At 41.8% G+C, this 16,049-nt stretch overlaps 1 protein-coding gene and 1 long non-coding RNA gene across 37 annotated transcripts in view; one reads left to right on the top strand and one right to left on the bottom strand.

The window, feature by feature from the left end:
• The window catches only part of FBRSL1 (fibrosin like 1), a 502,421-nt gene that overhangs the window by 93,981 nt on the left and 392,391 nt on the right, over nucleotides 1-16,049 (top strand). The window lies entirely within an intron of this gene.
• On the bottom strand, nucleotides 1,380-6,017 carry LOC111936500 (uncharacterized). The gene is made up of 3 exons (XR_002868200.2): nucleotides 5,814-6,017; nucleotides 4,780-4,859; nucleotides 1,380-4,664 (listed from the first exon to the last, which is right to left on the bottom strand). It is a non-coding gene; the product is annotated as an uncharacterized LOC111936500 (long non-coding RNA).

The raw sequence follows: 16,049 nt of genomic DNA on the forward strand, positions 1-16,049 counted from the left end.
GCTTTTAATCTGAAAGAAGTGCTTCCTCAGGGTCTGTTTCTAAATCTTCTGTTCTTATCATTCCTTATTGTTTCTACTGAGCTTCCCTGGATGTCCTCACTGTGCTGAGGCTCATTTTGACCTTCAGGACAGGCAGCTGTTGTTGAGCTGTGCAGGAGGTGTCTGTGGTACTGACCCCCAGCCCTGCCCACTCTGTAGGGTATCAGAGGTGTGTCTTTGTGGGTTCTTACCCTCTCTTGGACTCTTCCATATATTAAAGGATAGGTTTGACTGAATTTCTAAGTGAAATTTTATTCTCTGCAATAACTGAGTTTTAGGATATAAACCAAACAAAGATGAGTGTTGTCTTTCTCTGCATGTTTTGGATGTGCTGTTTGCGTGCTTTGAATTTCTAATCAAAGACCTTCTCAGTGTATTTTGAAGACAGGTAGTTTCATTTTGAACTGTGCTTTAAAGGATGTTGGCTCTTATTCAACTAACAAGTGAAATCCTTTAACAACTCCAGTCTTAACCTGAAATTTGTGTTGTCTTCTCCATAATCTTACTCCACTCATAACTGACTGTGTGTCATGTAGTAGCAAAGATGCTGATAGTGTTGTCAGCACCAGCTGTCCCTCTTTGCAGCCGTTTCTTGTACTGAATTATTTACTACTGGGATTTATGCTGTGTATATAGTGTAAAAGTTTTATCACAGCAATTGTGCATGTAAACTAGTACTGGGTACAGAGATGGTCTCCAAAGTGTTAGAGGAATGCTGAAGGGAAGGACTTCAGTTTAATTGGTTTTATCTGTGGCTCCAGATTTATTCATTCTTCTCTTTATCTGTAGCTTTACAAATAGTCATTCTCCATAATTTGACACATTATATGGCTCAGTAATTATGTTCTAATTGTGGAATCCCTTAACTACAAGGTATAGTTCCACAAAAGGTTTGGGTCTTTTATTCTCTGTAAGCACATTTCCATGGGATTTTTTTTTTCAAAGGAATGTGAGGGTTCCCAGTACTGGAAAACTTTAGATTCATATTGTGATTCTTATTTTCAGGCAGTGAGACAGGAGTGAGTAATGAAGAGAAGAATGAAAAGATTGAAGGGCAACTGTTAGCCAAAAGTCTTAGGTTAGTCCTTCAGTGAAGCCAGCAAGAATCACAGTACTTAAACTTTAGCTGAACTAAAAGGGAGGAGAGTGTCTGTCTCATAAACTTACAGCATGGTACATTGATATGTAAGCAGATTTAAGTAGTTTAATGTACCTGTGACTAGTGTCTTTTTTGATGACTTCTCTGGATATCTCTAGTTTAAGAGAGCACTGAAGTGCATCCATTAGGTAGCTATTACAGTAGTTCAGGAGTTCTCCAAAGTGACAGTCAGCAGATGACATTTTTTTTAAAAGAAAAAAAAAAAATCCAATTTATTAAAGGCTTAAATGTAGTGAGCCGAGAGTGTCCCTGAAGCATGGTCACCACTCCTGCTGGGTGGAGTATCTGCAGTGCTTTTGTTGTAGATTTGGAGCCCATTGTTCACTGATGCTTTCCTGGGCAAAGGCCTCACAGTGCCTTATTAAATGTGCTCAATTAGAGCTGCCTCCCTTATATTTGTACAGATTACTTCCTGTAATCTGTTGATTTAATGTCCATCCAGGTGACAGTCTCTTTGTCCTTCCCCTGGGCAGTTGTTTGCTCAGACTGGGAGTGTTAGAAGACAACAGCACTGTGCAGTAAGGCCAGAGGTGCCTGCTGGGTTAGCTCATTTCTGAGGAGTTTGAAAATATTAGCAAATGTACAAACCAGCAGCGTTATGTGCTTTGCCAAAGCAAGCATTTTTACTTGCCAGCTATTCCCTGCTGTATTAGAAATCTTCAGGGAAGAAATGCCTGCCCCCCTGCCCTCCTCAAAAAGGGCTGCATTATCTGATATTACAAAAAACAATATATTGCAGAGCTCGGTACTCTTCTAAAGTATATTTCCTAAAGATGTGTCCCAGTTTTATTGTAATGTAACATCTTGGATCTATCAAGACCTGGAATTGTTATGAGATGCTGGACACGTTCCCAACCATGTAATTTGATGCTGTTTTGTTTGACAAACAAGAATATGTAGCTTGCAGTTGCCACGGTGTGAGTGGTAAGTGATAAATCACAGGTGTGGTGCTTAGCTGGGGACTGCTGGATTGTTTCCAGTAATTTTCAGAGTATGTTGAGGTGGTGGTGCAAAGCAGACTCAAATCTGGTTTTCAGGGCTCAGAGACTTGGTGGGGGCAGGAAGGAAAGAGCAGAGGAAAATCCTTCATGCCATTCCTGTATGTCTGCATAGAGGTTGGAAAGCCAGCTACATCTTTTCACCTTTATGGGAGTTGCTTTTTTGTTGCAAAAGGTATAAATACCACTTTTTGTTTAGCTGTTTATATAAATTTCTAATAAGGACATTGCCTTTAATTTTAGAGAGGGATGAAGGTTTGTCTTCTTGTGCTTGAGCCTAAGAATTGCCCTGCCTTCACTTTTAGAGAGGCATTGTTTTCTTGCACTTGAGCCATGCTAAATGGGCATCAAAAATAGCTTGAGAAGGTGCTTGGGACCACGATGAAGGCAGATACAGAGCCTTGTGTGTGTGCCTGCACAAGCTCAGGGTATTTCCCAAATATATTTGTCAGGGTCATCTTTTAAAAAGAGTGGTGGGAGGATTTATTTATCCAGTAGTCTTCAGCCAGAGGCACTCAGAGGTGGGTGTCACATCCTCCTGACATAAAGGGTCCATAAAGAATAGTAGATCATGAGTAATAAATAGTGTGCTGTGCTGGAGGAGTTCCAGTTCAGAGGTGGACTGTCCTTTAGTTACCAAAATTGATGTAGAGAGCCCTTTACCCAGTCTGGGATTGATGGTAGGTATTATTTCTGTCTAAAATTCTGAGAAGAGGGTGTCCTGAGTCTGTTACTGCCTTCCTTATTAACAGGAATTGTACTTCACTACCAGTGGGCAGAATTTGGCTCTTTAGAGACGTCCTATTAAATGCTTTAGGGAATAGGTCATACATGATGTGTTCATTTCCTTAGTGTAATTCCCTATCACCAATGCCATTAAATGCACCATTACCAACCATCTTATGTAAATGATATTTCCAGTCTTTTCTCTTAGCTCAAAATACCCTTTTGGAGGGCTTTTGATTAGTTGAACTCAATTTGCTCAAAGGTTAGCGTGTTAAATTAGTATTTGGTTTTCATTAACCTGTGGAGTAATATCTTGTCATTAGGAAAGGCCTTTTGCAGGGTCTCCATCATCATTCATTTCTTGTAGCCAAGTGCTTTGCCTGTTCTTTTCTATCCAATTCACTCTGTAAAGGATGCTGCTGTAAAAAAGCAGCTTGTCCTTGGTGTCACATAAAAAAACTGTGGTGGGATGTTGACCCAGAAGTGTTCTGTGTAGTGGGCTCAGTTAACAAGAGTATCTGTTTCATTCTGGAATTTTAAGTTAGTATTCAATTAGCTTTTGTTGAGGTGTTATTGTTACAATTTCTGAAGAGTATTTATTGCTTTGCTGACTGAGGCACAGTTGAGTGATCAAAAATTAACAGTATAAAGAAATGACTGTGGGGAAACAGGTGACTTTCTACAGTGGCAGACTTTCAAGAGATGCAAATTAGAAAATCCAAAATATGCTGCTAAGGAAAGTTGGGTTGCTTTTTTGTTTCCTAAATAATGATAGCTTGCCTTTGTATCTGCAGGAAGGGATGTAAAGGCAGGGGTCTAAACATATGGTTGCAGTAGATTTCTGAATAATGCTTGGGCTATCTATTATCCTGTAATTGCTACCTATCAAGGCTGTGCTGCATTAATATGACTGATCATCCGAGGTGGTGCAGGCATCTCCTGCTCCTCTTCTGCCCAATGCCTCATTCTGAAGTACAATCATGTTCCTTCCTCCTGATGCATCTCTCTCGCTCATACCAAATTGATAAAAGCAGCATATTTGAACATAAATAAAATTAATGGAGCAATAAAACAAAAGAAATTGTATTCTACTAAATCCTCTCTGTTTGCTTTGCTTAAAAAAACAATACGTTACTTCAGGGATAAAGGGAAGCAGCACACACAAGCTCTGAATCAAGTGAGTTTCTTATGTGCTTTCCATCTCAAAAGAGGGAAGCATCCATGCAAATGGTTGCTTTTAAAAAGCAAACCCAGCAATTCATCTTTGGTGCCTAAGACCAACAGTAGAATATGGACTGAGATTTTCTTCCAATGCTGAGAAAAAGTCAAAATCGGAAAGATGGCAAGTTCCTGTCCTCATGGAAAATGGGAATGATTTTTATCTTGTAAGCTGAAGTTTAATCCTGCTCATGATTTATTACCTTTATCAACTCACCAGTTCTGGCTGCAGAAACTGCTTGAGTTTTGCCCCACCAAAAAAAAACAAACCAGCTTTAAAACATGACTGCTTATAGAAAGATATTTGACATTGAGCAACTCTCTCCCCCACCCATTTATTCATTTTATTAGCAATTTCACAATTGCAATGTGTGCTTCTAGAGCTGTAGCAGTAATCACAGTGTAGCTGAAATGCTGCAGGTTGGTGTCATCTCTTAACACAAACTGGTGACCAAAGTGAATTCAGGAGTGGTGGCCATATGGCATCTCTAAGATGGCACTGAGATAATTCTGTTCTGCTCTGCCTGCAAAGACATCAGTGTGCTAAGGTAGGAGGAAATACAGATTTGTCGGAGCTTTTTTCTAAGAACAGTGGCTGTGCCTCAGGAGAAGGCTCAGACAGATCATGCCCATTCTCACCTCTGAGGAGACTGCAGGAGGGCTGGTCCTGGCAGGGCTCAGTGGGAGGAATTTGAGACCTGTGCACTTCAGGGTTTTACCTGGTAAAGCAGGAATTAGAATGCTTTAGGAGTTTGAATTTTCTGTGCAAGGCTTTTCTGCATTAAAAATTACAGAAACAAAAAAACTCTAAAATACAAAACTCGCTCTTACTTTACAAAAAAAAAAAAAATCAAAGAACAGAAGCAGCCCAATTTGTTATGTTTCATTGAACAGAGATTTAGAAATTCCCTTAATGATTAATTTAATTTAACTTAGTAAATTTTTGTTGCTTCTAGGTTTTTAAAAGTTAAATTACACAAGTTTGTTACTACACATGAATAATAGCAAAGGAAAGAAAGTAGAACATGATTAAAGTGTGAATTTCCCGGGGAATGTTGTTTTAACAAAAGAATCACCTTTTGTTTCTGAGGCATCACAGTATTAGAATCACGTGGGTTATGAATTATGTATATTAGAACTTTGTTTATAAACAAAGGTTGGTTCTAAGTGGAAAAAAATTATTGCTGATGCTCATGACCTAATGTAGGCAAAGGTTTAAGGCATCTGTTTTAGCTTTTGCTTTCTAATCTCGCTTGTAATTGCTTGTTCTGCATTTGCCCTTTCACTCCTAAGAGAGGTTTCACTTTTCCCCTGCCAGCAGCAGCTGCAGGGTTTGCCCCGTGTGTGGCAGAGGCCTGTGCTGCCTGCTCTCAGCATTCCCAGCCTCTCTGCTGAGCCTGGGAAAGCGTTTTGTTCCCAGCTCAGCTGCAGAAAGCCCTGCGATGAGGAGGATGCTCCCCAGCACCAGCGCTGATCCGCGGCTTGGGGAGCTGTTCCCCTCTGGAAGGAGCCCGGAATGGAGCTCTGAGCTTCCTCAGCCGTAATCATTTTGAAGCACGGTGTCATAAAGTAATCGTGCTTGGCTTAGAGGAATTGCCTGGGATTGTTTCAGGCCAAACTGTCAAGAGGGAAGAGTGGAGCGGTAGCTTATTGAATCTAAAGCCTGAGCTCACCTTTGATACGTCTACATTCCAGTTTAAAGAGCCCTTAAAATCGCTTTCTTCCGTGCCTCTCAGCAGCGCTGCGTGGGCAAACACATTCTTTCAGAGAGTTTGCTTAGGGTTGTAAATCGGTGCTTTTTTGAATCAAGTGCTCTCTGAGCTGTGTGGCTGTCCCGTGAGGGGCTGCCTGCCGCGGCCCAGCCCATCCCCGGCCCAAACAGCCCGGCCTGCACGGGGCTCTTCAGGGAGGGCCCGGGGGAAATGTCAACTGGAAAATCATTTGCAGAGCAGACACTCCGCCTCAGTTTTTCCTGCCGCCACGCTCCAGATTTTCTGGGTCTTTGGGTGTGTTTTGTGTTGGGTTTTTCTGCTTTTTGACGTTGCCTTTTGAGATCACAGGGCTTCCTCTGGCTGAGCACTCAGGCTAGGTCAGCTAAACAGAAAATCAAGTGCTAAATGTTAGGCCAAATGATATTAATATGTGTTCAGATGAATCTGTCTCATGTGCACATCCTCGCTTGCCGATGGAAATAGGGCCTTTCTTGCGGTTTCCCCACCAAGCTCAGGTGCTGCAGCCCTGTGGGGAACACTGGGCAAATAATGCTGATCCTGGGTCGAGTGGGATTGCCCCGATTGCACCCTGAGCTGATGGAAATGTGATTATTTTCTGGTAGCGGGGCAGAGGGAGGGACGTGGGAGCTGACAGCAAGTGGCGGGTGCAGGGCACAGGCGTAGGCGAGACTTGGCAGGTATCCTAGAGAATTTAGAGTGCAGATTGTGATAGGGACTGCTTAGAACAAAGGGTCTGTCACTCCTTAGCTTCCCTTGGAAGAAGGTATACCAGCTCTTCTCTGATTCTATTGGTTTTATTCTCCTTTAAATCACTTTTGGAAAGGCAGAATTAAAAACTAGCTTAAGAGCAGTCAGGAAAATGAAGCAAAACAGTTGCAGGCTTAAGCTTTCAGCAGCAACAGCTGGCACGGGCACATCTCTTGGCAAGAGACGTCTTGACTTGGAAAAGCACATGCCACTTCTGCTTGGGGCTGTGTCAGGATCCTAGGACAAATTCTGAAGTTTTGAACCCTGCAGAAGTTGCTCTGATGCAAGAGCTGAGCTGGGCAGGATCATGTTGGAACAGCTCTATTTCTTCCCCCCAGGGCACTGTTTTCATCTCTGTCCTATCCCAGAAAGGGAGAAACCTGATTTGTTTCCCTCTCTTCTCAGTGCTCAGCAGTATAAGTTCTAGTAGCAAATTCCAGTCCAGTATATTATACCAGACTTAGACTTGCCAAAACTGTGTACACCAACCAGACTTGATTGAAAATTGGAATTAAAAAAGTTGTAAAACCTGATCATTCGTGTTTAAGACTTCCCTGTTTTGCGTAGCTCTTTCATCCCCCTAAAACTGGTCTCTCAGCCATCACACCTTCCCAAGCCTTCCAGATCAGAGCTTCCAGATCAGCACTCCTCCAAAGTGCTGGGTTTTGTTCCTTCCAGGCAGCAGTGGGGATGGTGTTTCTTCCATGCATGTGTGGAAGGACCATTTTAGCCTTTTTGGTCTAGAATCTGTGGATAATTATCAAGGGTCCATGAGAGCCGATTGACAAACCCAAGTTTGTGTGTGCTGTAGAGCAGTGGATGTATGTGAAAATTCTTTAGATGTCCACTGGCAAGAAGCCACACTTTGCAAAGACTGTAAATCATTACCCTCTTAATTGATAAGGCCCTATTTTAATTTATTTTTTTTTCCAAGATTTCTGGGCAGAAGTGAAGGAATGTGAAACATGCTGAGTTAGGAACTTAATAACCCCTTGCCCTCACATGTGCACTCTGCTACGGATTGAAACTGATCCCACAGTGCTATTTGTATTTTATACGTGTTCATTTCTTTTATTCTTTTTATGTTGACCAAAAAGGAATCTTTCATGGGAGTACAGCAAATTTATTTTAAATGATGTATTATTTACACAGTGGTAATGGCTTCTTTGTAAAGATGTCTTTTGAAACTTTTTAGCATGCATATTATCATTTAAATTCACACACAGAGACTATTTAAAATGTGTATTACAGTGTACATGTGTATTTAGAGGCTTGTGTATATTATTTTATCCTAATGGGTAATCCATCTTTTCACTGTGTATTTAGGGACACTTAAATCCATGGATTATTCAGCAGTTGTGTATGCACATTAGCTTTGCAAGCTGAAATTCAGATCAAATGTTACTGTGTTTAAAAAGAAAAACACACCCAGAAAATTAGTAAACTAGATTTCCTTGCACCCCTCCTGGGGAGGGGGACCCTCTAAGAATCAGTCCATGGATATTTTGTACCAAAAGGTATTGCCTTTGTCAGGAAAAAAAAAATAAAGAAAAAAAACCTCCCAGTAAAAAGCAGTGCTCTTGCTCCACTCCTGTCTTGTGTTTGCATTCCCTTCGACTTCCAGAGAAACAGTGAGGAGCTGAAAGTTTTAATTTAAGCAAAAAGATTTCTCTTAATTTTTGGCAGTAGCTCTGCCTACTAAAGCAGAGTAGTGTTTTCTTTGTCAAACCTGCTGTCATTTGAAGCAGGGGCAATTGGCAGTTTTGGAAAACTCTCCTTTATGAAGACTTAATTTTCAGACGTCAACCTGGTCGTCTCTTGGATGGAGAAATACCACTGACAAGCTTAGTGCTGGTCTCATTTTGCATGTGTGTTTTCACTGATGCCATGAAAGAACAGGTTAAGCCTGGCTTGCTTTTTTTCTTTTGCTTTTTATTTTCCTTTTCTTTCCAACAGTCTACAAACCCAGAACTGCTGACACTTTGTGGAAAGCTTTACTGTGTAGAAAAAATTAAAATTCTGCTTTTCTCTCCATTTTGCTTGTTTATTTCCATGAGTGGTAACCTGAAAAAAGAATCTTTCTCTCTGGATAATTTGTCTGTTTTTGGGGCAGTCTTGAACTGTAGATAGCAATCAGTGCTGCTCATTCTTCAAGGAACACAAAGGTAACAGTGAGCTGAGAACTTGTACACATTTTAAAGAGCAGATCTTCGGATTTGGGGTGGATCAGGCTGATGAAACAGGAATGTATAGGCAGGAAAACAGACTCCAGCAGCTTGTGAGGCTCCTTCCCTTGCTCAGTGATCCTTGATGCAGGGGAGCAGTGTGTCCTTGGGACACTGCGTCCCACCTGAGGAGCTGCTTGCTCTAGGCTTTCAGTGGTTTGGTGAGTTTTTTTAAAGGATGCTAATCCATGAAAAACCATGACAGATGCAGCTGGATTCAGGACTGGAGAGGTGGCTGTAATCCACTGGGTTTTTTTCCTTAAAAGAACTCTGATTATTTTTGTTCTGAAGTCCCTTGAAAAATGTACAAAGTGGATATACAAAAGCTGGTAAGCAGCTAAAGGAGTGGAATGTAGAAAACTGCCTGTGTTCAGTGGTGGTAGCAAACAGTTTGTAAGCTGTGTGCAGGTGCAAAGGAGCATCTCTCAAGCCTTGGACAGCAGCCTCTGAGCATCGCCTGCAATCCTGCTAAAATCAACTCTTTGATATGCAAAAAGGGAAGGGATTGGATTCAGCCATCCGAGACAAGGCAGCTCAGGCAGTGTGAACGCTCAGGCAGAGAAAGCACAAGCGTGTCCTGAAGAATGAGGCACTTGTACCTACTGGAGTCAAGCAAGCAGATGTCTTTCTGCTCTCTTGTACTCCACAAATATGGTATTTGCTGCTGTATAAGCAGCTATGCAAGCCAGTTGCTGGAGTATCTTTTCATCAAATGGCACAAAACTGATAATCAGCACAGTTTCAAGGTGGAGGAGGGCATGCAGCAGAAAAAAAAGCCAAGCAGTAGCTTTTAGTAAGTCTACAGATGTTGGGCATGACCTTACTCAAAGTTTGTATTGGCCCTCTGGGAGAGTTGCAGGTGGTGCCATCTGAAACAGTGGAACTTGGGTCTGTGTCTTTTTTTTTTTTTTTTTCATTCTTCTTCTTCCTTTTTTTCCCCTGGAATATTATTTTTATTATCTTCCTGACTGTGCAGTTTTCTGGTACTTGGGTGCACACAGAGCTTCTCTTGGTGACAGCAGAAGGACTGCTATCATAAAAATATTTTTCAGCTCTAGGCTGGCACCATTAGTCTCCTGTGAACCGTGAATAGAACAGACCAGACCATCAGTCCTGCTGGTAAGAGCAAATGCCATTCCCTGGGAGTCTCTTTCGCTGGAAGTAGCTGAGCTTGGTGAAGGGAACACCCAAACTAAAAGTCACCGTTTTGCTCTTTTGATTTTTGACATAAACACTGTAATTAACTTCTGATCACCATCAATTTTCATGTGCCTAATTCCATGGAAATGTTAATGTAGGAAAGGCACAGACATTTATCAGCTCTCAACCAAGTAATGTACGGGTGTCTGTTCTGCCAAATGCTTTAGGTTTTTGATACCAGTTTATTATTTATCATTTCCCCAAATATCTCATATAGCAGTCGTGAGTGAAGAGACCAATAGCAAAGCATAAAGTGTGAAGCTTTTGACTGTCGTGAATGGGTCATTTTGAAGGCTTTCTTCAAATCTCAGCTGTTCTAAATTAAGTGCTGCTAGGTAGATGTTACAGAATTTGCCTTCTGCATGAAGAGAGGGAATTTTTCCACCCCCACTTTTCAGCCTACTATTACTGCTACAAGAGGCTTGTCATCCTACACTTCTTAAGGAAGCCAGATTTTTGGCTCGAGTTCAAACATATGTTTCTCTGCTGCTGCCTTGTATGCTCTCTGATCTGCCATTGGAAACCAGTTTCAAGTGATGCTCTTCCCCAAATTTCCTTCCCCCACTCCCGAAATGTTGTAAGCATCTATGAAGTACGACTGGTGGATTGACAAGAAAATTCATGTCTCCTCAAAAGACTGAACTTTATTATTCTATAGCCACTTTATAGATTTTTTTCAGCCTGTTTAAAACACGTGTTAAAAAAAATCTATAGCACTGTTATCCCAGACATCAGGAACCTGTACTAAAAGAGAAAGGTATTCTATTTATTAATAGCAGTATTGTTAGTATTGTTTAAATATTTAATGGAGAAATTATAGACTGTTCATTGGCTGCAGTGCAGGAGTTTCAAGGACCTGAATTCCCATGTTAGCAATTTGTACGGGTCTGTGGTGCTTTCTAGTCTGTGTGAATGTGACCTGCATCTAAATGAAAGCAGCTGGTGGAGGCATGAAGTGCAAAACATGGTGTTCAAACACATAAAGGCTGGCTGCTCCCGTGGGCAGACAGTGTCCTGGGACCTTTGCCTTCTCAGCTTTTGGAAGCTTTAATAACCAGTCTGGAGGAGTAGCTACAGCAGCAGATGCTTTGTCCTGTGAGTCTGTAACCAGGCCATCCTCAGATTGTTTCAGCCCATAATGAAGTGTCAGTGAAAAGATGCTCAGTGGGGTTACTGGATGTGTGATTCAAGAAAGTACTTCTATATAGAGCAAAAACTGTAAAGAGAAGCCCCATATTTGGGTCATGTAAGAGGAGGCTTAAACTCTGGGAATTCCTGTGCCAACTGTCTGAGGCATAAGGGAAGGAGTAGTTAGTGCTTTGTATTTACCTGGTTAGGAAGTGCTAGAGGATTTAGCAGCTGCTTAATTGGGTGAAGTCAGGGTTTATTATATTAGGTTTGGGCAGTCCTTTGTTTTGGGTTTGTTACAGGTAACTTTAAATACTGCATTAAAGAAAAAATGCCTCTGCAAATTCCCAGTTCTCTCTGGGTTGTTCTTTCCCAAATTACCAATTTTTAGAATCTCTCTCCATGCAGGTCCTGCCTCTGTAAATAAACCTGCTGCTTCTGCCTTACCAATCAATTCCTGCACTCCCGTGGGTGCTGCTGGGGTCCTGATGCTGATGATACCTATCTCAGGTGTGAGGCAGGGCTTAGCCAAGCTGGCACCTGGCTGCCAGCCCTGCAAACCTGGCCCTTGGGGCCACTGCTGGGAGGCTTTGATGCTCTTGCTTCCCAGTGGTGATAAACTCCTCCAGCTCTGGGGGCTCTGCACCACTCATGGTGACTCTACTGAGCCATTTTTCACCCTGAATTTCTCTAGTCCTGAATCTGCACCTTTAAGGAGGAAGCAGCAGTCAAACAAAAGCATTATTTCAATAAAGAGTGCTTTAAAACTCAGCAGGTTTTTATCCAGATATTCGCTCAAGTTTGGGGACTGCAGAGAGGTGTTGGGTCACCTCTGGCCAGCTTTTAGTGGATTTGTTGTGGCAATCAGAAGAACAAACCCCCTTCTGCTCTAGCACATATTTGCCAGTCTGCAGAGCTCCCTGGAGCTCTGCCTTACCTGTTCTGGGCATCACCTCTCTGCTTCTACCTGCAAGCTGCTAGCAGGTGCATCACAGCTTCATCTTCCTGCTACAGCTCAAACAGCAGGAACTGCCAAAAGGAGACATTTTCATGTATTTATTTATTCAAGGTTAAGCTTTCCAAGAAGGCATGTAAAAATACAATAATGCACATGGATGCATTTTCATAAAGGCTTCAGAAAGACTTTCGTAAGTAAATGTTGAGTGACAGCTGTGTGCTTTGTTTGGAAGTTTTTGAGAAACGCTGGTAGAAAATATTTAGATCAGGTTTGGTTTTCTGGGGATTTGTTTCTTTTTTCAAGGAGTATGGTTTGTATTTGTCGATTCACAAGGTTTGTTCATGAAGTGATACTTTTTCCACAGTATTTGAAATTCTCACAACAGAGGGAGAAAAGCTTCAGTTAGCCCTTTAGCCTTCCATTCAAGTAAACAATAGTGGGCATAGCCAAAAATCTTGCTAACAGGCAAAAGCCTGTTTTTACTGCTGCTGAGACAAACAATATTAATTATATCAGAGAATCAGAAGTGTACTTTTACTCCAAAGCTTTGTTTGAGAACTCTCAGACTGTGACTGGAGGTGTTGCTTGCAAATTCAGTCCAGGGGCCCCTGCAGTTAAAAGGGGTTTCATGTACTCTCTTTTGACCATCACTTTCCCCTCTTTTTATCTTGTTTTGGCTATGGTTCTCTGTGGTTGCAGGGGTGTGTACATGCTTTGATTTAAAGGAAGATTTTTGAAAGGAATTATGATAAATATTTTCCAAATTATGTCAAAATCCGATACATTTTTCATCAGTCTGACATTTCAGGACAGAAACGGGATGGAAACTTTGTGCTTCAACAGGATCATCACAATCATCTATGTAATGTTATCCTTGCCTTAAAATGCCTTGTGTGCCAGATGATGCACTTGCATGCTTAGATAAATTTTCCAAAACCTTACATTTTCCTGTTTTGAAGGAAAAGTAGTAACAAATTGATTGGAAAGAACAACAGAAAGAAACTCCCATTAAAAAATTCCATGGTCTCCAAGTCCCAGGAGTGAGCGTGGGCAGAGCCTTGGCAACTTTATTCTTTGGCAGGACCTTCCCACAAGTGTCCTGGGGCAGTGGCCTGTCAGGGTTCCAGAGGCTGCAGAGGCTCTGGCAGGGTCATTGCTCACAGTGCAGGGAAGGCTTTGCAGGAAGGGAAGAAGGTGAGCAGCTTTGAAGTCCTTAGCACTAATGAGACATGGTTGTTACTGAGGAAAACTGTAGGGGCTTCATTTGTGCCTTTGGTTTAAAACTGAAGACTGATTAAAGTGTAGCTTCCAAAAAGTTGAAAGTCTTTGTGGTTGGAAATGTAGATCAGTAGGAAAACGGAAAGGATTTGTTCAGGAACCAAAGCTCTTAATTCTGACAAACCCTTGTCTTTTTGTTCCATTGACCTTCTCCAAGACTAAATAGTAATGTTTCTTCCAAGTGCTCCTCCTGCCTTGACCTTTCTGCCTGGGCTGGTGAAACACTGTCCAGGTCCTTCTTGTCTCTTGATGGCTTCAAGCCTCTCACTGCTGACCTCTTACACGTTTTATACTTTTCCTTTCTCTGCTCTGCCTGCACAGTTGTTCAAGATGCAATTTAGACATAATATCTCAGGTTTATCTCTGGCTGTGCCATCCCTGGTGTTGCTGCATTAGATTAAAATGAGGAAGGGGACCAACTTCAGACTTGGTGAGTGTGAGTAGTGGACAAGAGGTTTGTCCTAGAAAAGTCTGTGTATTCACTGAATGGGGAGATCTCAGCCAAATCACTTATTTATTCATTCTTCTGTTCCCCAGCCTGCCTTGGCTGCAGGTGTTCTGATATCAGAAAGGCTGGTTACTCTACTGGTGGCAGTACATGTTTGCTTTATCTTTAACCTGACAAGCCATTTGTGCTCCAGGGCATGTGTAAGAAGAATTAAATGCAAACAGTCAGAGTCCTCTGCAGGTTAGAGACAAGAAAGATAGTGCAAAGGGATTAAGGATTAAAGGGAGAACAGCCATAAGCGGGATAGAAGGTTCATTTATGCACTTGGCTCCAGCTAGATAAATATTTATGAGCGAGGGGAATGGATGGTTGTAAGAATTTCTGCCGTTTGCATAAGTAGGGAAAATATAAAATTCTTGAAGATTTTGGCATTGTTGACGTTCAGAGATTTTCTTTTTTCATAGAAGTTTGAAGGAGTTAGGAGCACAGATCCCATTTAAAGTCTTCATTAGCTACATATTTATGGCCACTCCAATTCTCTTTGAAAGTTTGAAAATACTGTATTTCTTGGTTGAGCTGTGCTTGATCTACTATTGATACTCTTTTCACTTGCTTCTCTTCAGAGTAAGTTTTCTATTCATGGATTTTCACTATGCTATGTGGATAATACATTACTCTCACCGTACAGTATAATTTTCAATTTATTTTGCAGATTTCAATTTATTGTGGATCTACACAATAAAGTAGTACGAGGTGAGAGGGACTCTTTTCTTGGGTTTTTAGTGGTGGTTTTTTTTCTTGTTTCAAAACAAATGACCAATGAAAAGACATTGATAGGGTGGGAAGTCTGTTGGCAATGGAAATAAAAGGAAGAGTTTTTGAAAATGAAATGATGACACTAGGCCAAATTCCAGCCAAGTTTCAGGGAGACACTTGCAGGAAAATGAGGCTTGTTAATTGTTTGCCTTGAAGTATTAAATGATTGAGAGAAAATGCTTGCCCTTAATGATTTGATGCTTTGCCTGCTTGACTGGCAGCAGTCATTTGTGCAGTCTCAAGGGTCTAGGTTGGGTTTAACCTGCCAACTTTTGCTAGATGAGATAAAGGCTTTACACTGACATGGCTAAAAACATTGGCAAGCATCGAGAAAGTTCATTTATATAATTTTTGTGATAATTCTTATGAATATATTCAGAACCTCATTTTGCAGAGATGAGTCAAATCTTCATTGCAGGAGTGTTTAAACAAGAGCTTTGCATGGGGAAGACATGGAATTGTGGTACTTTCAGAGCTGTTATTGCAGCTAAAGGAGCAGACCAGGAGGAGCTTTGCCCGGTCTGCACTGCAGACTCATTTCAAGAAGTCCTCATGGTTGTTCCTGCCAGGGAGGATAAGGAGCTTGTCAGTTCCAGTGACACAAAAGCCACTGAAAAATGACATGGCCAAATTTGCCAAGTGCTTTTCTTGATGGGCAGAGCGTAAGGAGGACAAATCCCCGGTGAGCACGCAAGCTGCTGGCAGAGCTGTGTGGGACTGACAGGAGAGAGCTGTCAGCTTCTCCCAGGCTGGATGTTGTAGGAAAGCTCCCAGTCCCTGCCTGCCCAGGCTCCCAGACTTACTCCGGGCTATTCCTGCCAAGTACAAGGAAAAGCAGCGCCTCCTTCAACCTTGGGATGTGGCAGTGCTGGGGATAAGGCGCTATTCAGGCTCTCGCTGCTCTGTCATACGCTGTGTTGCCCATGAAACTGCCATTTTACATTGATTTCCTACACCTCTGCATGAATTTATCATTAACAGCTTTATCATGCTGTTCTTAGGAGAAATTCCAGATTGTCGCCCCTGGGAAGTTTATCCAGGGCTATCTTTACAGCTCTTTGGGAAGTGGGAAGAGGAATCTAAGCATGGATTTAATTTCTTTAGATGTGGGGATTTAGAGACACCTGTTCTGCAGCTAATCTTAGGTTTTCTTTGCACTTAAATTTAATTCTATGCCTTATATTTTCATCCTTAGTCCAGAATCTCAGCACTGACAAGGACCAGAAAGTCATAGCTTCACTATTTTGCAGGGGAAGTTGCTTTTTCTTTCATTAGTGTTACCAATTCATTAAAGGACAAACCCCAGTAAGACAAAGGATGTCTCATTCCTGATTCGTCCCTGTCTTTGTATGCAGGTGAGACTTCACAGCAGACCA

The sequence above is a fragment of the Cyanistes caeruleus genome, chromosome 18, assembly GCF_971803275.1.
Source record: "Cyanistes caeruleus chromosome 18, bCyaCae1.hap1.1, whole genome shotgun sequence".
Taxonomy (NCBI): domain Eukaryota; kingdom Metazoa; phylum Chordata; class Aves; order Passeriformes; family Paridae; genus Cyanistes; species Cyanistes caeruleus.